This window comes from Rattus norvegicus, chromosome 5, assembly GCF_036323735.1.
Source record: "Rattus norvegicus strain BN/NHsdMcwi chromosome 5, GRCr8, whole genome shotgun sequence".
NCBI lineage: Eukaryota > Metazoa > Chordata > Mammalia > Rodentia > Muridae > Rattus > Rattus norvegicus.
This window is the reverse complement of record NC_086023.1, coordinates 120,990,630-121,014,194: the sequence shown is the minus strand read 5'-3', so window position 1 is coordinate 121,014,194 and position 23,565 is coordinate 120,990,630. Positions and strand designations below refer to the sequence as shown.

General features: G+C 42.5%; 1 protein-coding gene across 4 annotated transcripts in view; it reads left to right on the top strand.

The window, feature by feature from the left end:
- Positions 1–9,987: 9,987 nt before the first annotated feature.
- Positions 9,988–23,565, top strand: part of Jak1 (Janus kinase 1) — a 108,602-nt gene continuing 95,024 nt past the window's right edge. The window contains exon 1 of one of the 4 annotated variants that reach the window (XM_006238452.5): positions 9,988–10,128. The gene's annotated coding sequence lies outside the window, so the exon portion shown is untranslated. Of the gene's footprint in view, positions 10,129–10,375; positions 10,716–17,436; positions 17,499–18,901; positions 19,260–23,565 lie in introns of those variants that run through there. The other 3 variants (XM_063288511.1, NM_053466.1, XM_063288512.1) reach the window with 3 other exon arrangements.

Sequence of the window (23,565 nt, the reverse complement as noted above, 5' to 3'; positions counted from 1 at the left end):
TGGATTTACTAATGAGTTATGAACTCTGAACTCATGCTCGCCCAGCAAACATTTACTGAGAGGAAGGGGCACCCACAACCCTTTGACTCTTACTTTCAATCTGCTATCAAACACTTAAATGGCCCACTGTTTGTATGGTACTAAGCAATGGAAGAATTCTCAGTCTGATCATTTCCCTAGCACAGATGAAGTTGACGTAATGGTTCAGTAAGTACGATGAAAAGACACGACTAGTAACCAGCTAAGGTTAGTTAGGTGGTTAAAAAAATAGCATTTGATTTTACTTTCCTTTGTGTTTTGACGGTGAGATGAGGGAAAGAGGCTGTTAATTTAAACATACAAACATACAAAGAAAAAACCTGATGAGGGTTTGGGAGATAGCTCAGTGAACGGATGGAGTATTTGCCCTGAGAGTGTGTGGAACTGAGGCGAATCCCTAGAACTCATGTGAATCTGAACGACAATGGCGGGCATCTATAATCCCAGGGTTCCTAGGCCAAGGTGGGAGACAACATGTTGCAGCTCGTTAGGGCACTTAGTTGTTTCAATGATTTTCTTTGACAAAGGTCACTTGCCTTCTTTGGGTTTCTATTGCTGTGTTGAAACACCATCGTCAAAAGCACATTGGGGAGGAGAGGGTTCATTTGGCTTACAGTTCCATATCTTAGTCCATCATTGAAAGATTTCGGGGCAAGAACTCAAGCAGGGCAGGAACCTGGAAGCAGAAGCTGATGCAGAGGCTATGGAGGGGGCTGCTTACCGGTTTGCTCCTCATGGCTTTCTCATTAACCTACTTTCTTATATAACCCAGGACCACCCGCCCAGAGATGGCCTTGTCCACAAATGGGCTAGTCCCTCTCCCATCAATCTCTCCCATCAATCCCATCATAATCAAGAAAATGCCAGGGGTTGGGGATTTAGCTCAGTGGTAGAGCGCTTGCCTAGGAAGCACAAGACCCTGGGTTCGTTCGGTCCCCAGCTCCAAAAAAAAAGAACCAAAAAAAAAAAAAAAAAAGAAATAAAAAAAGAAAGAAAATGCCCTATAGGCTTTCCTATAGCCTGATTTGTGGCATTTTCTTAACAAGTTCCCTCCTTTCAGATGACTTTAGCTTGTGTCAAGCTGACATAAAACATTCTGTAGACTTTCTTTGGTATCTAATACACTTTCTATAAATAAACGTTTAAAAGACTTTTTTTGGGGCTGGGGATTTAGCTCAGTGGTGGAGTGCTTACCTAGGAAGCGCAAGGCCCTGGGTTCGGTCCCCAGCTCCAAAAAAAAAAAAAAAAAAAAGACTTTTTTCTATGTCTATGAGTGTTTGCCTCATATACATGTGTATATATGCTTGCACTGTATATATGCTTGCACTGTATATATGCTTGTACTGTATATATGCTTGCACTGTATATATGCTTGTACTGTATATATGCTTGGTCCCCATGGAGGCCAAAAGAGGGTGTCAAATTCCCTGGAACTGAGTTACCGAAGGTTGTCAATAGCCGTGTGGATGCTAGGACCTGAACCTGGATCCTTTGCAAGAGCAGAGCTAGTGTTCTTAATGGATCATAAGTCATCTCTCCAGCCCTAAGGAACACCTTTTGTCCTATGGAACTTCAGTGTTTGTAGTCCAGAACAACAGGTAACACATTGTCGATACTTAGTATCTGCTATATCCAATGATCTCATCTAAGTCGTTTTTTCTAAAGAATCTCAGCAGAAACCACAGAGATAACCAAAGACCAGCAAACCCCAAAGAATGTCTGACAGTCTATCGCACTCCACCATACTTGACAGTAAGGAAAGGGGACCAGCCACAAAAATAATGTCTTAGGGAACAAACAGTATGCTGAAAAAACTGAATGCCTAAATGTTACAGTCTCTTTACTTACTATAAGTTGACATGGCATGCTACATCCCAAAAGACTGTGGGATAAGAAAAGAGGCAGATGATATGTGACCAGTGCCCTCACATGTGTAGACTTGGATAAAGTAAACTCTTTAGAAAGTGGACCATTAATGAGAAAATACATAATTATTGATCTCTTTAATAATCAGGGAAACTCCAAAATCAAACAAAAAAGTTCTTTTTAAAATGATAAAGATGTAAGCCATTTTACAAGTCAGGATGCTCACTATTGCTGAACTTGACACTGTGTATATTTGAGAGCATGGCACATTTGTGAAAACTGCATAATTTGTCAGTATTAACCTATGATTGGGAAAATCTAAAACTGTGTAACCCATTTAACCCAATAACTTTTTTTTCTGTGACTCTCTCTGAAAGTGACTATTTACATATTACATTTCATAATTGGTGTTTAAAAGCTACTTGCCTATGGTGGTGCATTAGTTGTGATGATACACAGAAGCATGACCATATGCTTGTAAATTGAAGTTTAAGAAAATGTAGAATTATATGTATCCGTGAGTATACATAGATGAAAAATGTGCTTAATGGACTGATAATGAGGAGAGGCCATATTTATGTTGAATTGTGAGTATGTGGGTAGTTTTATTTTTCTTCAGTTTCTAACTCTTTATAACTAAACAAAAATATTTTAAATTTATTTTCATTTGTTTGAGGGTTTCACCTACATATATGCCATATGCCTGTGTGTCATGTGTACACTTGGTGCTGGTGGAGGTCAGAAGAAGGTATCAGATCCCCTAGAGCTCTAGGGGTGACTGTGAGCCACCACATGGTGGCTAGGAATTGAACCTGGGTCCTGTGGAAGAACAGGCTCTTGTTTGCTGAGTCATCTCTCCAGCACTTTGCTTTTATGATTTGCACAACAGAGTCTCCGTTGTTGAGTGTTTTTCTTTTTTCTGTACAACCTTTTAATAGAAAACATCATTGTTTGCCATTGTTACCTTGATAATGATTTTGACAGGATAATAGATTAATGAGCAAATGCTCTTTGGAGTGAAACTATGTGTGGAATTGTGTATGTATGTTTGGATGGTTATTACTACTGTTTTTGATGATTTCCTAGTGAAATTGGTCATGCCTTCTAATCCATTGTCCATATTATTCCCATTTTAGTGCTTCTCAAGTAGCAGGGGAGACAATTTTGACCCACAAAGAACATTAGGTGATTTCTGGAGATGTATTTGGTTGCCACAGCTGGAGCAGGAGGAGAGTTGGAGCTAGAGGGTAGAGAGAGTGAGGGCGGGTTTCATTTCTGGTAACTAGAAAGCAGATATCAGAGATGCTGGTAAGTATCTACTGATGCATAAAATAGTCTTTTCCTGAGAGGCATTTCCAGGCCCAACATATACTAAGGTTGAGAAACCTGCCCTGGGCTGATTCTTCAAAGAAAAAAAGAGATCGCTTAAAAATAAATCTGTGGGGTTGGGGATTTGGCTCAGTGGTAGAGCGCTTGCCTAGGAAGCGCAAGGTCTTGGGTTCGGTCCCCAGCCCCGAAAAAAAGAAAAAAAAATCTGTTTATAGTTGTCTAAATCACTTTTTGGGGGAGGGGATAAAAGTTTTTGCATAAGACTTATCTTTTCACAGTTTTCAGCCACACAGCACCACTATACTGTGTTCTCTTAGGTCCTATGGCTTGTGGAAGATGTGATCTCTGACTTCTCTATGTTCACTGAATTGCTCCTTGACAGTCAACTGGACAGGATCTAAAACCACCTAGGAGATAAACCTCTGGGAGTGTGAGAATTTCTAGATTAGCTCAGTGGTTCTCACCCTTCCAAATGCTTGGATCCTTTAATATAGTTTCTCATGTGGTGACCCCTATTCATAAGATTATTTTTGTTGCTACTTCATAACTGCAATTTTATTAATCCTATGAATTGGAAAGTAAATATCTGTGTTTCTTGATGGTTTTGGGCTATCTCTGTGAAAGGGTGATTTAACCCCCAAAGGGATCGAATGCAACCCACACATTGAGAATCTCTAGTTTACCTGATAAGACCCACTCTGTGAGCTGCACCATTCCAGTCTCAGGCTACACAGAAAGGATGCAGTAAGCTGAGCACCTGCATTCCTGGCTCTCTGCTTCCTGATTGTGGATACAATGAGACTAGTCCTCTCACTGGCTCTGCTTCCTGCCTGTAGATACAATGTGACCAGCCACCTCACAGGCTTGCGGCCTAACCGAATGAGCCATACTCTCAAACTATGAGCCAAAACAAATCTGTTCTTCTTTAAGTAGCCTTTGTTAGGGATTTTGTCCTAGCAAAGAGAAAAAGAACTAGAGCAGACTTTTCCTAAGAGCACTTAGAGGTCAGAAAGTCTGTTTTTCTTTGAATCCTGTCTGGGACAGAAGAATGGATATCGTTTTAGGGAAGCCCTCTTTGGAGTCCACTTCATGAGCAGCTTTATAACTCTTAACAGGTTTGTTGAGGAGAATGAGTCTTTTTCTTCAGTGCAGTAGCCACTGCTAAAGTACCCAGGCTTCAATTAATGACTCCCAACCTAGGTTCACACGACAGGAATTAAGCTCAGTGGGCCACAATGAAAAAACAAAATAATAAGACACAAAAGAATAGGAGACTGAGCCAAGTGCTCGCCTGGTAAGTCCTGGCACTCAGGAAGCAGAGTCGAAGTCTGGTCTACAAAGTGAGTTCCTGGCCAGCCAGGGTTATATAATGAAATTCTGTCTCAAGAAACAGACCAGATAGACAGACAGACAGAGCAAAACAAAAGACCAAGTTCATCTATTTTTTCTGCTATTCAGAGGAGAGAGCAAACACGGTTCCCCAACTACCACAAAATTATGTTGAGTTTCCTGAATTTGGGGAACTCGAAGGCATCAGCACATGTAGGATGCGATGGCTAAACCTCATCCTGGGAGAACTACCTTCAAAATCATGATGCCAGCTAAGTCAAGGCAAACTCATTCCTATGCGTGTGTCTGAGTTCATGTCGTGTCTACCTGTTCCTTATGGCACAGATAAAATCAAGTCACTGCAATTTCCTATACCCATGCCACATGGCAGGCACATATTACTTTAATTCTCTAGCAAAACCCGTACAAGGAAGGTATTATCCCTGTTTAACAGGCAAGGAAACTTTTGCAAACAGCCTTAAGGTGTTCACAGTATGGCGGGCAAGATAAGACTTGAGCATCAGCACTTACAGTACAGGTGCCAAGGCCTAATGCCTTCCTGTTTGATCCACCCAGATTTTTGACAGCTCGTCTCCTTCTAGAGGCACATGGGAAGTCCTTTAGTCTGCCGCTCACCTTTTATTAGTAAGCCACAAATCATTTAGAGAAGCACAGGAGGTTAAGGGTGGAGGGTGAACCTAAAAGCCAATAACTTTAGCTTATAATGCTCTTTTCTCCTCCACACTATCCCTTTCTCAGAACCCCTAAGACATCAAGCAGGATCTAACAGGGTTAGAGGAGTCAGATAAGTGTGCAGTCCTTGTCAGCAGTAATGTGAAGGTGTAGAACTCTGAACACACATGGCCTGGGAGGATTTTAGGTAGAAGTGCTGGAGTGGCTTGATCACAAGAGTAGAAGGACACAAACATTTAAAAGTATGCATTGGAGAAATAATTGAGGGGCTAGAGTGAAGTCACACCGGTGGATTGTGGTTTTTCAAGAGAACAAGGGTGGTGGCTTGGACCACATAGTGGGGATGCAGAGAATTGAGCTGACTGGATACATACCCAGCGCAGAAATGATCAAGATTTGCCTGTAGACAGACATGAGTATGACTCATTTTGTTTTGTTCTGTTTTGTTTTGAGGCAGGGTTTCTCTGTGTAACTTTGGCTGTCTTGGATCTTGTTCTGTAGACTTGGCTGACCTTGAACTCATGAAGATCCACCTGTCTTTCCCTCTCAAGTATTAGGATTAAAGGCCACTACCACTGTCCAGTCAGGATGACTTTTAACTCCAGGATAATCTTGTTTGTTTGTTTTGTTTTTGTTTGTCTTAATGATTTACTTGTTTTATGTGAATTGGTGTTTTTTTTTTTTTCTGCATGTATGTCTCTGTGAGAGTTCTGTGTGAGAGTGTTGTATCCCCTGGAGCTGGAGTTACAAACAGTTGTGAGCTGCCATATGGGTGCTTGGAATTGAACCTGGGACTTCTGGGAGATCAGCCAGTGTGCTTTTAACCACTGACCCACCTCTTCTGCCCTGAATAATTTTGTTTTAGGCAGGGTTTCTCAAACTTTTTTTCCCCACAAGGAAACTATTTTTTTTTAAAGAATTAATTTACTTTATGTATATGAGTACATTGTAGCTGTCCCAAAACACACCAGAAAATGGCATCTGATCCCATTATGGATGGTTGCAAGCTACCATGTGGTTGCTGGGGATTGAATTCAGGACCTCTGGAAGAGCAATCAGCGCTCCTAACTTCTGAGCCATCTCTCCAGCCCCCAAGTAAACTCTTTTTGCCTGAGAAAATTTCCATGCAACCATATTGATCTAAGGATCTATGAATCTATGTATTTAGCTATTTCAATAAAGACTTGCATTTAAAAATATTTTTGATATTATATATATAAAATTTTATCATTTATCAATGAAAAAAAGTGAGTTTTCTCACTAATCAGACTGATGTTTTCTTTGCTATGATAAAAAACTTGACTCAAGACAACATGAGGGAGGAAAGGGTTATGTTAGCTTACCTATTAGAGTCCAGTACGAGGAGAGTCAAGGCAGAAACCTAGAGGCAAGAAACGAAGCAGAGATCCTTGAGGAGCACTGTTCACTGGTTTGCTTTTTATGGCTTCCTTAGTCTGCTTTCTTATTCCACCCAGGGTCACCCGCATAGGGGTCTTGCCTACATAGGGCTGGTCCTCTCTCATCAATCATTAACCAAGAAAATGCTTCACACACTTGCCTACAGGCTAATCTGGGGGAGGCACGTTCTCAACCGATGTTCCTTCTTCCTAGATTACTGTAGTTTCAGTCAAATCGATGAAGACTAATCAAAACATACGTGCTTGCTTGTTGTTTTGTTTTGTTTTGTTAATGTGAATTGAGTCTTGGCTGAATATTTGATGCTGTAAACTCAAGCACCTTCGATGTCTTTCAGAGTTGATGGATACTTGTCTGTATCACCATCGATGCTAAGAATGCCACTTTGCACAAATAACACGAAATCACAGAAGTATGTTTATGTCATTTCAGAAATTGCTGGAAGTTCTGTCCTAATTGAAAGTCAAAACACAGGGGCTGGGGATTTAGCTCAGTGGTAGAGCGCTTACCTAGGAAGCCAAGGCCCTGGGTTCGGTCCCCAGCTCCGAAAAAAAGAACCAAAAAAAAAAAAAAACAAAAAAACCCACAATAAACATGTGTGTGTGTGTGTGTGTGTGTGTGTGTGTGTGTGTGTGAAACAGGACTTTTATTTAATTTTAACTTTTATTTATTTGTGGTGGTGGGGAGTCATGTGTGATGTCATACTCATGGAGGTTTAAAGACAACTTTGGTGGTCAGATCTTTCGTTTCATGATGTGGGTTCTGGGGATTAAATCAGATTGTCAGGACTGGTGACAATCTTGCCATCTCCTCAGCCTCTAATCAGCCAATTAAAAAAATTATTTTAACAGAATTCAGTCCAAACATATACAGTCAGGTGCATGGTGTGGAACAAGAGGAGAAATACTACTCAAAGTGTTTGTCATAACAACTGTTTCTAGAAGAACAGCAAACTTTCTATATATATGTATATATATGCATATATAGTAATAGGTAGATAGATAGATAGTACAGTTCATAAGAGATGGACCTGAGACACAGTGCTTCAGGCATTGTTTGCCGGCAGTGTGTGCTGTGACTGTACTTACAGGTAGAAGAGTTCAGAAGCAATGCTGCAGTGACATATTTGGACACAACGGGTAGGCATGGCTAGAAATACCTCAGATTCATCATGCTTGATTTCTAAGTTAACTTTGGGCTGTCACACACTTTAGAAACCTTTTACTTAATGACAATTTTGTGAGCACCCTCACACTAAATCATGAGAAGAACCACAGGTTTGTAACAGGGTGCTAGACCTTAGCACAACTGACTCCATGATGGAGGTGCTCTTCAATCTGTAAAACTCACCACAGAGACACTCCCATGTGCCCAACATGACAAGGAAGACCATCAAAGGCCATAGTTCTGGGAAAGTCTCTGAGTGTACTAACCTTGCATCTGTAGTTCTGCTTCAGGCTGTTCTTGTTAATTGAAGTGTGTCAACCCAGAACATGGTTTTTGTGCTTAATAGCTCACCTTGAGAAAGGCTTGGGCCTACACTGGGATCCTGAACACCCAGTGTAGTTGCTGGTCAGTTAAGAATGTCCTTCTATAGGCTTAAACCCACGTCTGTTCGGTCTTCTCTGGTGAGTACTCTACAAGTTTAAGAAGCCAGAATCAAAGACACTTGAGAGCTACACTTTCCTTCTTCTTCTTCTTCTTCTTCTTCTTCTTCTTCTTCTTCTTCTTCTTCTTCTTCTTCTTCTTCTTCTTCTTCTTCTTCTTCTCCTTCTTCTTCTCCTTCTCCTTCTCCTTCTTCTCTTCTTCTTCTTCTTCTTCTTCTTCTTCTTCTTCTTCTTCTTCTTCTTCTTCTTCTTCTCCTCCTCCTCCTCCTCCTCCTCCTCCTTCTCCTCCTCCTCCTTCTTCTCCTTCTCCTTCTCCTTCTCCTTCTTCTCTTCTTCTTCTTCTCCTTCTCCTTCTCCTTCTCCTTCTTCTTCCTTCCTTCCTTCCTTCCTTCCTTTCTTTTTTTGTGGGTAGGATAAGACTAAACAAACCTACTGTGAAAGATGATTAATGAAAAATCAAAAGCCCTGGACACAGATTAGGTATCAGTGGATGTTAATTCTTATTACTCTTTCCCATAGTTTGTCTCCCCTGCTCCTTTACAAGGAACTCTTACACAGAATGCAGCCTGGGCCTGAAGAAACTTGTGGAAGCCCGAGGTTTCGTTTCTGGTTAAGTCCTTGTGGTAGAATTGTCAATTCAACAATTAGAATCGCCTAGGAGACCAGCCATTCCTGTGAGGGGTTGTATAGATTAGGTTATCCCTTGGCTATGCCCTTGAGAATTATCTAGATTAGGATCTCCTAGAAGACTTGCTTTGCACAGTCCTGTGAGGGACTCTGTAGACTAGTCTATCCCCTTGGCTATGCCCTTGAGGATTATCTAGATTAGGGTAACTAACGGAGATAAGATCTACTTCATCTGTGGGCAGAACCACTCCATCAACTGCGGTCCTGGATTTAATATCTAGGAAGAAGCTAACACGGGAATCCATCCTGTCTTCTTCCTGAGCATGCAGGCAATGTGATTTTCCACTTCAAGTTTCTGTCATCAGACTTCTCATCATGATGGTCTGTATTCTCTCCAACTGTATGGTGTAACAAACCTTTTCTTCCTTTAATTGCTTTTGAAATATTTTATCACAGCAACTGGCAAAGTGACTTTCGTTCTTGCTAGGCAAGTCTTTCTGGAACCCTCCTGTGGAGTGGTTGGGATGAGGCAGAGGTAAACATAAGAGGGCAGGGATAATGCCTTCAAGGGCACAGGTCGCTTCAGCGAGCAAATTCTTATTCCCTTTGTGAGTTCACACTTTCTTTTTCTTTTCATCTTTTCTTTTTTTGGGGGGGGTAGGGGTAGAGGTGGGGGTGGGGAGACAGGACATCTCACAGAGATCCACCTGCCTCTAGCCTCCCGGAGTGTTGGGATTAAAGAATTGTGCCAGTAAGTCCAGTTTGAGTTCAGCTCTTACAAGTTAGTTGGTAAGAGGAAACGAGCTAGGACACTTGCGGGAGAGCGAGCCCGGATGGGGGCGTGGCGGGAAGGCGGTGACTCCAGGGTCCTCAAGCTTGGGTCTTGACTCTGCCCCACTGTGGGAGCAGCTTCTGACGTCACGGGAGGTGGGCCAGACAAGGAGGCGTAGTCAATGGGGGCGGGCCCGTCGGGGGCGGGGCGTGAGGTGGAGGGGCGGGACGCCGGTGCGTCCAGGAGCGCAGGCCGCCGCCGCCGCGGAGTAGCCGGCAGCTGCTGACGCGCAGCGGGGTCCGCGCCCAGCGTTGCTCGTCCCCTCCGTGCCTCTCCTTAGCCGCGGGTGTCCACGCCGGGCCCCGCAAGGCTAGCCGAGTTGCCAGCCAGACGCCGGACCCAGACAGACACTGCGCCAAGGAGCCGCGCGGCCCGGCGCACACGGAAGTGGTGAGTATCACGGTGGGGAGGTGGAGACGGCCGTGGCCAGCTCGGGGAACCGTGAGAGGGGCGCGGAACCGGGCAGCGGGGCCGCCAGGGCGGGGATTTCCAGGCGGCGGGGCTGCCGGGAGATGAGGGGAGGGCCGCTCTGCTAACAGCGGCCCGCGCCACCGACATCCTGTTTATGGCCCCGCGGCCTGCGCGCCGATGGCCTCTGGCGCCGCAACAGCCCGACCGCAGGGCTCGCCGAGGGTCGTGGCCAGCGTCCACCCCTGGTCGGCTCTTGAGGGGGGGGGGGACTTTCTAGGGTTTGGGACTGCGGGGGCGCGCCCGGGAACTCCGAACCGCAGCTTGCCGGAACGTAGCGTGATGGAGGGCCATGGGTGAAGGGACTGGGGAGAGGCGACTGTAGGTCCTGCCCGAAGGGACCGGATTCATCGAAACTGCGACTGGTGTCTGTGGCTCCCCAACTCCTGGCTCCGCTTCTGTGCGACCGCCTCCGTCGTCCAGAAGCTGTAGACACCCCTCTGGAGACACTCCCAAGCTCCTGGGATGCGTGTTTACGAAGGGAGTTCTTTAAGGAGACTAAATCAGAGGTGTGGTTATCGCCAGGTGCCTGTGTGTCCCCTTCTGAAGTGTATTCTCTGTGATTTCCCGGGGACAAGACTGTGCCCTAATTGATAGTCTTAATTCCTGACTGTGACTTGTCTTCTGCTTCTGCTTGGATACATCAGTATCCGTACTATTAAAATTCCTCCCCAGACATAGAGCTCAGTCGCAGGTATTTACCGTAGTATAAAATTACCATTACTTTTTTCAGGGAAGGAGGCATAAAAACTTGGGTCGTTAAATGAGTAGAATGCTGAGACAATTAGATACAATTATCTAGTCTTTGGGTGTTGCCTTCCCCGTTTAAAGAGAAAATATTTGAGTTATGTGTGGGCATGTGTGGTGTAAGAAACATTTTTTTTTAAAAAAAATGAACATTTTGCATTGATTAAATTTTTGTCCTTTCCTTTCCAAAAACCACATTTTGTTGCCTATTGCTTTTGATTGTGGAGACTGATGTTTTCCAAGTACTGGAATTTGGGGCTGTGTGAAGCAACTATGAGCTGGTTCAAAAATGTCAGTCAGTAGTGCCCAAGTTGAGAGATCATATGGGGGTACCAGGTAAAAAATTAGATTTGGGGCCTTGTGTGGAAAGTCATTTCATTCCTGACTCCAGTTTTTCAACATCCATGAGATATATATATATATATATATATATATATGTATATATATATAATATATATATTAATTGAAGGATCTTTTGTGCTTTGTGGTGAAGGTGAATGGAGACTTCCAGCCAGCATTATAGATAGTTCTGGTATAACATGCTTTATAAAATGGAATAAATGCCTCTTCTGTATGGATCTAGATAATGTAGAAAGAAACAGATACATCATACTAGAGGGAGTGTGACCATTACGAATAGTAATCATAACTTATTTCTGTGTATCCTATTAACTAAGCACTTAGACTGTATTTCAGTTAGTGGTTTTTTTGGGGGGGATTGCTCAGATTTCTCTGTTATCTTTTATGTTGAATATAGCTAGCTCTGTTTCAATACCATTTCACTGTACACCTTTTACTGGCTTTGGGTAAAGATGCTAGAAACCAAAAATAAGTTAGATATTGGTACAATAGCTAATACATTCCCTGACATATAACCATATTCCATTTTATTGTAATTTAGCAGGTGTTAGTATCAGTTTGTCTCACCTGGAAGATCATTATCTTTCTGGCCACTTGGTATCCACCCTTTACAGACTTAGGGTGCTAGGAGGAGTTAGGCTGTAAAAATACTTTAATTCGGGCACCTGCTATAAAAAGCTAGTGAAAAAACACAGAGTTTTGAGGATAGGGTTGCTTTTACAGGAATGTGCTTGCCTTAAATTACATGAGGGAACTTAACCTCAGGGCTTTTAAAGAGAACTGTAAGGGCTACCAGTTTAAAGAGATTTGACTTGATGAACAGAAGTGATTCTAAAGAAGACCCACTGATTTCAACAGCACATTTCCAGCTACAGATTTTGATACTGTCGAAAAGACACCATTCTGAATAACTTGAAGTAGCAAATGCATATTTGGAGAGAAATATAAATGAAGCAACTACTTAGAATGTATGTAGATTTAAACTGATTTTTATACAGAGAACACTACAGATAACTGCACTAATTGGAAACAATTTACAGCTTAGCAAAGGCCAGGCAGGATCTGTGTTTTCTGTCAGATTCTCTGTGCTTTCTTTTTCCCCACTGAGGACACACATTCTGTATAATTCAGTGAGATGACGATATGCTGTTAGATTCGTTGTCTTAGATAGGCGTTATTTGTACAAAGAAATTTTTAAGAAATACTTTTCACAAGGCCGGAGAGATGGTTGAGTGGTCAATAGCACTGGCAACTCTTCCAGAGGACCTGGATTCAATTCCTAACAGGTGGTCACTCCTGTCTGTAACCCCCCAGTTCCAGGGGATCCGACATCCTCGCACAGACATACGAGCAGGCAAAACAAAATAAAACACCAGTGCACACAAAAATAAAAATAAATCATTTGAAAAGCAATCACACAGGAAGTCTCAGGCAGACAGGGAATGGATTATTTAAGCAGAATCTAGTTGAGCAAGCGACTTCTGCTGTTCTCTAATGTATCGTGGCTTAATGGCACCTGGAGCCCTGCCCTAGGATAGAGGTGCTTGAAGGAATCTTGATGAATCCTTCAGACTAGTGGTTAACAGCTTGGTTTCATGCTGAGGGAGATACTGCTGTTTTCTGAGGAGTTTTGGAAGGTACATCTTGTTGCGGAAGGTGGTATCTAGTGGGTAGAAGCTAGATGTACTTTTGAACACTCAGTAATGCCCAGGACAGCCCTTCCTATAACCAAGTCTGACCTGGATCAAAATGCCAGGAGTGCTCAAATGGAGAGATCATGCTTAGGGGTGCCAAGTGAGAAAAGAGATATCGGGGTTCATTCCTGTCACCAGCTTTCCTGTTCTGGAGAGAAACGAGAGCACCTAGGTTAGTTATTTTGCAGCTTTTGTGGAGAAGCCAGGCAAGGAATGTAAGCATAGTGTGTGAAAACCCAAGGACGTGTAAACTAGAGCTGCAGTGAAGAAACTTCATAGATGGATTGTTAGACACAGTGGAAGCCAGGGCAGAAGAGGCTAAGGGCGTCTGCCGAGTGTTGAGCAGCAGGGCAGATTTAATGTTAGGGGTTTTTGTGTGTGGGGATGAGTAAGGGATTTGTTTAGTATGTTTAGTTCTCTGGGTAGAATTTTTTTAATACAGTTCCCCCTTCCTCTTTTAATCACAAAGCTTATTTTCACTGTAGAACAATGGGAAAATGGAATAAAGTAGTAAGTAGAGGAGAAAAAAAAATCCTCTACGCTCTCTAGTGCCTTTCCCACTTAAAGGCAGTCAGCCGTACCATGCTTCCTTCGGGCATGGCTAGAATTGGAAGGCAGCTTATCGCAGAAGGGGGCAGAGCTGTTGGTGTCTGAGTGGGTGAGGGCAGTGCTGCTCGATTCTACGATGCCCTCTACCTTTTAAAAGACCTCTGACCATGCCAGGTGTGTGTGGGACATCCCTGTCATCTCCGTGCTCGGGAGGCTGGGGTAGGACAAGCCTTTGGATTCAGGAGCTTGGCATCAACCTCTGGGAGAGATCGTGAGAGATTTTTTTCCTATGCAATGCAAGGTACAAGGACACTGACTCATTGGTGTTAATATGCTGGTGCTAAGCTTTGTCTTCAGTCTTTCAATTGTCACTTCCTCTGCTTTACTCTTCTTGTCCTCAGCGAGGTATGCCACTGTAGCTTCCGGTCTCAAAGACTTTCTGGTAACCTGGTTTGAAACAGCTGCCGTGTTGATAATGCTGGGGTTTCAAGGGTAGGAAAAGGATTTCTGTGTATACTTTTGCCTTTGAAGTACACTCACACTTTTAGCCATTTGAGGCAGTCCGAAAGGATAAAACCTTAAGTTCCCTTTTGTGATGCCTCTAATTTGTTTTACGATGTGTGGTTCTTCACAGCTGGTCATTCTTCAGTGCTCTGATTAGATCCCTTAGTCCCAAAGCAAGATGTGCATTAGGAACAAAAGGAAGAAACATTGTCGTTTTGAGACTGGGTCTTCCTCTAGTCCACGGTGGTCTCGAACTCACCATGTGGCCTCAAACTTGTGATCCTCCTGCCTTAAGCCTCCCAAGTGCTGGGATTAGAGATAGGAGCTAACAGGAAAATTCTTTTAAGTATACTCTGGTCAGAAGACAGCTGACACTTGTTGAGATTTTTTAAATCTACATAACTGGTTTACTTAGTGTGTTTGTTAATCCATTTATTAAAGTGTTTATTGATCTCTTACTAATAATAGTCATAGAGTGTGAACAAATGGAGTAAAATACATAGGAATCCCTCCCTGTCTTCATAGAATGTGCAGACTTGTAGAAAAACTTGGAGTGTGTTCCCAGGTTTGGTGGTGTGGTTATGCCATGTAGAATGAGTAAGTCTCATTTTGTTGTTGTAGAATGTTCCTGCAAACTTTCAGAGGTCTCCTTTGTAATCTGCAGATTAGAGAATAGCTTGCTTTATTTATTTATTTATTTATTTATTTATTTATTAGTATATTACAAATCAATTCATTCTTTTTTTATACCCTTGATACCCAAACATCTCTTGGTGCCTGCTAAGTGCTTGTCAGGTGACCAAAGCACAGCCCATATGGAAATAAACTTGCTATACATAGCTTTTACAGTTTGACTGGTGCTGCAGCAGATGTGAAATGTAAGACTATTGGGGCCTCTGGGGAGAGCTAGACCTGCTCAGAGCCTTTCTCAGATGCTTTTAAAAAAAGTGATGGGGTGGAGTTGGTAGGTGGCTGAGTAGGTTAAGTGCTTGCAGTTCAAGCATAAGAACCTGAGTCTGAGCCCCAGCACCCATAAAAGACTGGATGCAGTGGTGCCTGCTTGTAATCCCAGTGCTGATGCTTGCTGACCAGCTAAGCTAGCCAAATAGGTGAACTCTAGGTCTGAGTAAGGGGTCCTGTCTGTCTGTCCGCCGTCCATCTGTCTTCTTTTTCCTTCTTGAAACAGGGTCACTATGTAGTTCTGACTGGCCTTGAACTCACAGAGATCTGTCTGTCTCTTGGGATTAACTGCTGGGATTAAAGGTATATGCCACCACTTGTGGCTCTTAGAATTGCTTTTGGTTTGTTTTTGTGATAATTGCCCTAAATTTAATACAAGGTGGGTGGCTCCTAAGAAAACACCTGAGATTGACCTATGATATGAAAATGTGTGTACATTTTACACAGAAAGATGGGAGTGGGCTCTTGCTCTTGGGCTCAAGGAATACTCTTGCTTTAGCCTTCAAATAGCTGCTCTTCAGGGCAAACACCACTGCTTCTGGCATCCAGTGGTTTTGAAGAGTCTTCAAAGTGTGAGTTCCCGTGTTCTGATATAGGCTGGGATATAGAGAAGACATAGAGGATGAGCAAAGGCATGAAGCAGAGGTGGGCATGTACAAAAGATGGGTGATAGATTTGTTTATATGCACTGATTAGAGCCTAGACTTCTTGGGAGAGAGCAAGAGGAGGTGAGGCAGTTTGGGGTGAGCTTGTAAGCAGAGACTCTTGAGTCTGTGAACAGGAAGAGGTCAGGGACTGTGGCTAGTGGATGAGTGGGGAAGATGGGAAAATTTGAGGTTTTTGGGTGAAACGAGCAGATGAAAGAACTGCGAGGCACTTTGAATTCTGTACAGGGTCAGCTTTTACCTTGGGCCACACTTTCCTTCACCCGGCACCAAAAAAAAAAAAAAAAAATGCTTTATTTATCCATCATTTATCAGTTCTTGACTCTACCAGGAAACAGGAAATGCCTAGAGTCAAATTAGGTGGCAAAGAAGTTCATGTAAGCTTTTCCTAAAGTGCAGCAGAACCCATTTTAAATTGTCTTAAAGTTAGCAAGTTCTCTGATGATGTAACTGGTTCTAAAGTCGATTAATGATTAAATACATGATTAAATACAATGATTGAAAACCTGAGAGACAGACATAGTTAGAGAATATGGGCAAGGAGGTACATTCTTGGAGGCCCAGGCTAATTTTTATCTTGGTGATTGAAGAATAGTAGGATAAAGCACTGTGAGACCACAACCAGAGTAAATGGTCTGAGACACTGGAGGGGACCTGGGGTGAACAGTGTTATAGTTTGAAGTTGTCACCCTACAGTGTGGCAGCTGGTACTAGTAAAGGAAGGCAGCCAGAAGGCTTGTGTTGTAGAACATGAGGGAAATGAAGGAACTGCAGCTGAACGGGCTGTTCCATATACCTTGTTTAGGGGCTGACTGCTGTGTGTGTAGCAGGCAGAGACAAGATGGGAAGCTGTTCGCAGAATTTCTCAGGACAAATTCAAAGAAGTATATCCTTAGAGTGGAAATTCAGTGAGGGATCTTTTCTTTACTGAGGGAAGGGGTTGAGAACAACTGTTATGGAAGACCCTCATGCCTGGAACCCAAACTGAAGGAGACTGACAGGCAGTTTATTAAACCTCCAGTAGAAAATAGATCTATTGGTTGTATTTTAGTCTTGCTCCTCTTCCTTTCTTTGTTTCTGTAAAGATTTATTTTTATTGATGTGGATGTGCATATCTATGTGAATGTATGGCACTGAACTAGAGGAGGATCTCCTGGAACTGGAGTTACAGGGGGTTTGAACTACCTGCTGTGGGTGCTGGGAACTGAACTCCGGTCTTCTGGGAGTACTCTTAACTAGTGAGCCATCTCTCCAACCCAAGAAGTTATGACTGTTGCTTATCCACAGAGTGGGGTAGAGACAGTATCAACCTCTATGACTATTTGAGGATTGAGGAACTACTAAACATTTTGGATATAGCGGCAGGCACAGACTTTGAGGTAACACTGTTCTGATTGTTTTATTTTTTTAACTTTTCAAAATGATTAGAATATATGCTTGGGTCAGTTTTTTAAAAGCTCAATCTATATTCATAATGTTTAAAGATGGTGTGGCATGTCCCCAGAAGATGCCAAACAGAGAGTGCCTGATATATTGTATTTTGAAAGATTTCTGTTAACAGTGGGTAAAATATTATTATTATTATTATTATTATTATTATTATTACTATTATTTTATTGTATTGGTGCTTAACCAAGACAGTTTCCTTTGATGCAGAATGTTATGTAGACAGCATGCAAAATGCTGGATAAATTGTTTTTGTTTTTTTTTTTAATGAAAAATTAGAAAGGTGCTTTTCTGTAACTTCTGTAGGAGTTGGCCAAGATATAATTTGGGAGGAATGTACTGGGCGTCTTGGAAGACCAACATAAAGGTGCTGTTTAACTTTTGAGTCCATGTTTGTAGCCAATAGTGTAGAGACACAGGCAGACCTGTTTGTAAAATCATGTCAAAATTAAACATTTTATAAGGGAGATAATGCTCCAGGGAGCCTTGGTGCTTAAAGAATGATTGGAATTTAATTTGTTGTTTCCCTTTCTACAGTTACTGCTCTGTGTTTTCTATCATACTCTCCTGAAGCAAGATCTTGGAGAGCAAGATCTTGGAAAAGCGCCCAAACCAAAAATTATAGACAGTCTTTTTTCCTAATTGTGTGTGTGCACACATAGATATATGTGTACTCTAAGTGTATTTCATTCTTAGTGATATTCTCGTTGGACAAGTGTATTGAATTTAAGATAAGTTGGGCACAGTAATGTCGTACGCCTATAATCATAGCACTTGGGAAATGGAGGCAGGAAAGAAGAGGTCAAGGCCATTCTCAGCTACAGAGAGTTTGAGCAGGCCCAGGTTGCCTGAGACTGTCTGGAAAACAGCAAGAAAGCACACAAAAACAACCTCCTTTCTCCTTAGTGAGAGAAAGAAAAGAATAAAAGAATGTGTGGTAGGAACAGCCATCTTGATAAAGGAGATTTATTTATTACTATGTATGTCATGTGTGTTTTGCTTCGTGATCTTTTGTGCACTGTGTGCGTGCAGGAGCCTGCAGAGGTCAGATCCCGTTGCATGCTGCGGTGAGTCACCCTGTTGGCACTTAGAATCGAACCCAGGTACTCTGAAGGGCAGCCAGTGCTTTTAGTTTGCTGGTCCAGCTCTCCAGCCCTATTCTTGTGCTTTGACAGCACAGTACATGTAGCTGAGTCCTTTCTTGTCTTCCCATTTAAGATTGAGAAAGAAAACCTCAAGTCTGGAGGGCAGTGGGCAAGAGTGGCAACCTGTACCCGTGGAAAGACTACCTGGAGAGATCTAAAGAGTAAACTTTAAATGTAACATTTTCAGATATGTTGGATAACCAAAGGCTGGTCTGACTACATAAAGTAGAAATAAGAATAATTTGTAATGAATGCAACTGTCATTTGTTTTTAATAGCATTGTAAAGGGCTTAAGGCTATTAGAACTGACAGTTCACCAATTAACCATGATTATATCTGTGGGCTTGCTTGCTAATATAATTTTCTCTGACCATGGAGGGGCTATAATTTATAGCAATTTTTTAATTAGTAGAATTTAAAATAATCTTTTGTGTTGGTAGGTTGCTGGCAGAGAGGCACAGGCAGACCTGTTTGTCAAATGATGTCTTCAGAGTTTGTGCTGGTGGTGTGTCTGACACACACACACAGAGAGAGAGAGAGAGAGAGAGACAGAGAGAGAGAGAGAAGAGAGCGCAAGGGCGAGAGTGCAAGAGAGAAAGCGAGCCTGCTAAATATGTATCTTCCTGTGGAAAGTCTTGTTTTTTAAGCTGATTTTTGGCCCCACCCAGGAAGGCAGGCAGATGCAATTTGCATTATAAAGATAATTTTTTAGGACATTTAAGATTAATTTGCATAACTTAGCCTAAAGAAAGATATGCATTGCCTAAATTTGTATATTGCTTGATTTTGTTCAGCTGGGGCTACTCTAAAATTCTGACTGTCTTGCTGACCACTGTGCCTGTGTTACCTCATTGGGAAACTCAACTGATGTCTGAAGGCACTAATATATACACAGCTTGTCAACTGCTTGTTTACAGAGACCTTCTACTCTGCTTGGACATAGAAGGGAAGGGTCATAGGTTCAATTGGCCTGAACATAGATGGTAAGTCCTCTTGATGTGGCTTTAGGAAGTAGGCCACTTCTGATGTACAAGCACCGTAGAAATGCTCTTAGGGGTGTGGTGTGTGTGTGTGTGTGTGTGTGTGTGTGTGTGTGTGTGTGTGTGTGTGTGTGTGTGTGTGTAAATAATGATATGTGAAAACAAAGTCGGCCTGACTCTGTCCTTTAGTTACACAAGTGCTTGTGGTGTTTTTGCTGAGTGCCAGGAGAGATGTATATAGTTGGCTTTAAGACAGAGATGGAGCTGTAAGAAGAGAGTGGGATCTGGGTAGTGAGTTTTTTGTACACCAAGATCTGAAAGATGAAAGAGGCTATGCTAAGAGTTTAGGAAAGTTTATCTGTGAGGAGGGTTCAGTGTGTGAAGCATGTGTCATCTGTAGACATGGTTCTTGCTGCCTGAGAAAGCTGAGCTTGATACCTGGAATCCACATGGTGGAAGAAGAAAACTGACTCCTGCAAGTTGTCTTCTGACTTTCTTATGTATTGTCCTGTGTGTGTGTGTGTGTGTGTGTGTGTGTGTGTGTGTGTGTGTCTGTCTTCTGGCCACCATGCACACTGACAGACATGTACACACACATGCAGGCACACGTAAGGACTTCTGGCTAGAAGAAACGGCATATGCAAAGCCTCTGAGGTAGGACGGATATCCTGTACAATATACAGAGAGGAAAAAGAAGCTGGGTTGTGAGGTAGATGGGCGCCCGGTGAGTCAGGCATTAGGTATGGTCTATATTACTTTGGATTTTCTAGAATGGTAACAAAGGAAGTTGAAGATTTTAAACTTGGACTGGTTATCCTCTCTAGAAAAAAGAAAAAGAACTTAGGATCCCACTTCTTACTACTGCTCCAGGGGGTGCCTCCTTTCTCCACTTCCTCAGTCTGCTGCCAAATGTCTTGAAATCTTTCATTTCCTTCCACCCACTCATGGTTTAACCCTTTGCAAACAGACCGCTATCTTTGCACTCCAGATTGCTCCCTTGAGATCATCAGCCACCTTTCAGTCATGTATCGACACCTTTTTTTTCTGCCCTACTTATGTAAAAGCTCTTTGTTGGCAGATGCCCCCAGCCTACTGTCTTCTGGTGTCTGAGGCACAGTAAATACTCTTCTCTTGTGTCTGTTTGCTTTTAGGGTAGACATGTTTTCCTCTTCTGACTGCTTCTCCTTCCCAGTGAGCTTCTCCTCAAGGCTCGTGTGCTTTGTAAACTGTGTAGATGTCCTATTTTTCTTTTTTTCTTTTTTTTTTTTTCGTTCTTTTTTTCGGAGCTGGGGACCGAACCCAGGGCCTTGCGCTTCCTAGGTAAGCGCTCTACCACTGAGCTAAATCCCCAGCGCCAGATGTCCTATTTTTGCCAATTATTTTTCTTTCTTTTCCTCTCTGCTCTTTACTTCCCCAACACAGGTTGAGCTATTTCACTTCTGTTCAAGTCTTTGGAGACAAGAGGAGTAGGAAAGAGAGAAAAAGGCTTGGGGAAGAAGGCTCAGTCCCTGCCCTGACAAAAGAAACATACTTAGATGTTAGACATGTCAATAAATAATTTCAGTGTGGTTTCATGTTGGAAAGCAGAGTAGTGAGGAAATAGAGAATGTTTTGGGGTGGGAAGTGGGCCATATCTCAGAGGAAGTGGTGACATTTGGGCCAGGGCCTAGAAAGTGAGTATGAGAAGCCTGGCCTTGCAGAGACCTGGAGGAAGCTGACAGGAACAGGAGTTGGGAGGTGCAGAAGCAGCACCTGACCCCCAATTCAGGATAATTCAGCTGTCCTGCTTCATGCTGGGTCTCCTGGCCCAGTGACTTGTTGACACCTCACATTCAAGTGCAGCAAATCTGATGCCAGCTCTTTCTGACCCAGTGTCATACGGATGGACAGTTTCTCTGCTTTTCTTTCCTCAGCAGCAGGGAGCCACACTGTATGTGCTATAACTGCCGGCTTTTGTCTTTGTGCCATTCCAGCAGACAGTGGGCAGCATATAAACCAGCCTGTGTGAGGGTCCAGTGCTTCACATTCTATGTGGACACTGAAATCTGTATTTCTGTTTGTTTTGACCATGTGAAGGCCTGTCAGTTTCCAAGTACCTCCCTTGAGGTTCCACAGACCCCTCCAGCTTATGCTCTACTGGCCTTTGAGATAACAAAATTATTCCTAGTTTTCTGGCAGAAACTTATTTTTCAGTTTTGGCAGAGCAGAGAGATCTAGTATATTGTATGTTAACTTGGTCTTTTGTGTGTTCACTTGGAAACTTCACAATGGATACAGCCATGTGTGTTGGGGCAAAATGTTTTCCAACTTTCTAGCAACCACCTTGGGATGTTTCTAAAGAGCAATGGTCTCTTTAAGCTAAAGACTGCAAGTGTGTGTGTGTGTGTGTGTGTGTGTGTGTGTGTGTGTGTGTGTGTGTGTATGCGCATGCGTGTGCATGCATGCATGCACGCACATGCACGCTCATGTATATATAGGTTAGAGGTTAATGTTCAGGTGTCTTCAAGGCCATTAGCTTTTTTTTATTTTCTAAATTTGAGACAGGGTCTCACTGACAGGCTAGGCTGGCAGGCTTCACCTCCCTGACATTACATTACACACAAGTATCACCATGCTCTCTAAAGATGAGCTTAGATTCTCTTCATTGTACAGCAAGTCTTTACCACCTGAGCTATCTCACCAGCTCTGGTATCTTTCAACTGCAGAAACAGCAAAGACAAAAACCAATGGAATAGGAACCAGGCAACACTAAAGGAGAACGATTACTGCAGAATTGCCACTCAGAGGGAAATACGGCTTCTGCTGGGTGAAAAAGGGACATTTAAAGAGCCTCCCCAGACAGTCAGAGAGGCAGGGAAGGCTGTTGAACTACTTCCTTTTTGGCTGTGAATCATGTTTACTTTCCGCAGGTTAGAGCTAGAGCTCTCATGGTTTTAAGAGATCATGAAGACAGCCAACCCAAGCACATTTAGTTCTGAGTTATAGGAACTGTTTAATAAGTACATTTTAAGTTGTTAGCACACATGATAGAAGAACTGGAAGGCATCACAGTGTCTCAGGAAATGGCTCATTTTCTATTTTGACAGTGGAGGGTGAAAAGAGGGTAGCAAGGAAGTGACTGGCTAGGACGGATGTGGGTGAGGGCTTTAGTAGGTTGTTGCTGCTGTTGACCCAGGTTGGCCTTGAACTTGTGATTCTCCTGCCTTAGCATCCCAAGTGCTGGGATTATAGCTGTGTGTTATATCATGTTTGATTTGTCATTGATTGATACTTGCAGCTCATAAAATAGCCACATGTGAAATTTATTAAATTATTATCGAATTATTACATTATTTTAAAATTTATTAAATTTGTTTATTGGAGTAGTTCCAAAGAGGATAAGATTTTTAAATTTTTAATTATGTGTATATGTGTATGGGGGTTATGCACTGAGAAGAGGACCCTTGGAGCTGGAGTTACAGATGGCTGTTGGGAGCACTGGGTTCTCTGGAAAGCAGCAAGCGCTCTTAACTGCTGAGTCGTTTCTTTAGCACTGAGGCTGAGGTAGTTTATGGACAGAAGACTTTGAGGTGATTTAGGAGATGTTAGGATTCTTTAGGCCTTGTCTGTTAATTTGGATATTAATAACAATGGTGTTCTATAAAAGAGGAGTGATGGAGCTGTTGGGTTTGGGAAGTTCTCCTGGGTACACAGTATAAAGGACAGGCTGGTTGGGCAGTGTGGAGCCCAAACCAGTTCCAAGTTACGTCTAGGAATAATTAGTTTTTTCTTTTCTTTTTTTTTTTTTGCTTCTTTTTTTCGGAGCTGGGGACTGAACCCAGGGCCTTGCGCTTCCTAGGCAAGCGCTCTACCACTGAGCTAAATCCCCAACCCCTTCTTTTCTTTTTTTTAAAGCTGTTCTAAACATTCTAACACTGACTAAATCTTTAATAAAAAAAAAGTCCCCTTTAATGTTGACATTTACTTGTACATTGGTACTATTGTTAGAATAAATGAAAAAAATTTATGTAAGTAATATTACAATAAAAATTCTATCTAAGGCTTTGTCACTAAGGAATATAAGTATACATTATGTTAGGCTTTTTTGGGGAGCAATATGTAATCTTTTAAAAAGCGTTTTAAAAGTTCTGTTGCAATACAGTCTTCACAAAAGTCATTGTAAGTATCTGTAATGGGGTAGGTATTTTGCTTAGACAAAATTACCTATTATGTAATATATATAAGCTGTTCCTGCTATTTTGAACTATGTGTTTATGTGATGTGGCAGTCTCAGTTCTGATGATTAAAAAAAATCAAAATATCGGGGTTG